The 1960-nt window shown below is 48.2% G+C and overlaps 1 protein-coding gene across 1 annotated transcript in view; it reads left to right on the forward strand.

The window, feature by feature from the left end:
- Positions 1 to 464: 464 nt before the first annotated feature.
- The window catches only part of SALL1 (spalt like transcription factor 1), an 18469-nt gene continuing 16973 nt past the window's right edge, over positions 465 to 1960 (forward strand). Inside the window, exon 1 of the mRNA XM_015640271.2 lies at positions 465 to 662. The gene's annotated coding sequence lies outside the window, so the exon portion shown is untranslated. The remainder of the gene's footprint in view (positions 663 to 1960) is intronic.

The raw sequence follows: 1960 nt of genomic DNA on the forward strand, positions 1-1960 counted from the left end.
CAGCCTAGTGTGATGCATCTCATTGGAATCGTCTCTCAGCAGAATGAACTGCAAATTATCCCCTGTTTACCATCTCCCTTCAGTGCTCATCTCAATGAACTGGAGATCGATCCCCACCACGGGTGTCTTGCAGCCAGGCTGATTTGCATTGAAGCACATTAGAAAGCCTCCCACCTCCATTAAAAAGAATAATCCGAGAGGGGAAAAAAAACCCTCTAAGGTGTGGCGGGGAGGGAAAAATATGTCACTGTCATTCGGAGCATCGAGAGGGAAAACCCGGGATCAGAGTATTTACGCTTGTGAACTCTCACAACTTCTGTTAGAGACAATGACGTTTAATTGATGTATTGCTATCAACAACAATAAAGACCGATTTTTCTCTAGCCCTGGCACTGCTGCTCTGCCCCCACCCATTCCCCACCCCTCCCGGCCCCCAGCGAAGGAGAGGAAAACAAACAATAAATAATCAATCGGTCTTGGATGAAATACCAGGCGCCGCTTTAACACTAGCGAGGAGAAGAGAAACGAAAAAAAAAGTTGTAAAACTTAATTTCTCCAAATTAATTTCTTTTTCTTTAAGCCACTCTTTTTCGTCTTGTTGTTGCTGTTGTTGCTTTTTAATTACCTGTCCACGGCCGCCTTTTTCCAGCCACGAAGCAAAGGTACTGCACATCTGGGGAAATTTGACTCAAGCTTAATCGGCAAAAGTATAATGAAATTGTGAACGCGAATAATTTTGGGAGATCGTCTAGCTTAGAAACTGTAGGAAGCTAATGGAGTGATTGATACAGTTAGAAATACAGGCATAAATGTGCAAATAGACCGGCGTGGGTATTTTGCGTGCATCTACGTGTGGCTAGCAGTGAGTAAGGAGTGCGTTTCTGTGCGTTCAGGTTCGGTTTCTTTCCCACTGTCTCAGGGTACGGAGGGTGACAGCCTGTGCTGAGTGTATCCATCTCTGCCGAAACATCTCTTTAAATATTCAGTGAAAAATAATGTCATGTGAAGTACCACCTATAGCAACATTATTATCTTCATTCTTCAACATCATCCCCGCTGATAGCTTCGTTTGTCTTTTTCTCAAAATCTACTGTACCGAATGCTGCGGGGAGGGAGGGGGCTCGCCCTGTGCAGAAATGAAAAGAAGCGTCAGTGACCACTTTGCAACGCTGACTAAATGCTGGAGTGGCACCTGGGAGGATTTTTCGGTTCGTATGCGTTTGTTTGGTTGGGTTTTGCGTCTGTTTTTCTTCCCCCCACCCTTACCGATAAACGTTTTACAATCTCTTTCGTTTAATAACGAGAAGAAAACGCCACTAAGCCTGTTCCTCGAATGGGAAGATTTGTCCCTCTCTCCTTTCTCCTCTCGCTCACTCTCTAGGCTTTACCGGCTCATTTGAAATTGAAATGAGTTGGATCTGATCAGCCTCTTGCTTTTACAGAGAGTTTGTTAATATTAATACGGGAAAAAGGAGTAGCTTCTATAGAAGAGTAAATAATCCAGCGGGGGGAGTGGGAGGAGAGAGCACTAGATGGGTCAGGGTGGAGGGAAAGAAACGCCTGTGCTCCCGCTTCTGCCGGTTCAGCTTATTTTCCAGAGTAACTTTCCGTGCCCGCAGCAGCGTGACGCGCGGAGGGGCGCGGAGAGCGGAGCTCGGCGGGACATCCACCATTTACCCACAGCCTACGTGTATCGCTGGATGCACGAGATATTAAAAATAGCCTCGTTTGTAGCCTCTGTGCAGCTATATTTTTTATTTCAAGATCGTGACATTTGTTTGCGAGAGGTTCCTCCTCTGGAAGTAACACACGGGAGTAAAAGTTTGGCGCTCGATGCATCCCGCGCCAGGAGCGCGGTGCCCGCAGGGTCCCGGCGCCTGCAGCGCTGGGGACCGGCCACAAGCAGCGGCCGCGAGGAGCGCAGGGGGACCCCGGGCCGGCCACCGGGCCACCCTCAGCC

This window comes from Parus major, chromosome 11, assembly GCF_001522545.3.
Source record: "Parus major isolate Abel chromosome 11, Parus_major1.1, whole genome shotgun sequence".
Taxonomy (NCBI): domain Eukaryota; kingdom Metazoa; phylum Chordata; class Aves; order Passeriformes; family Paridae; genus Parus; species Parus major.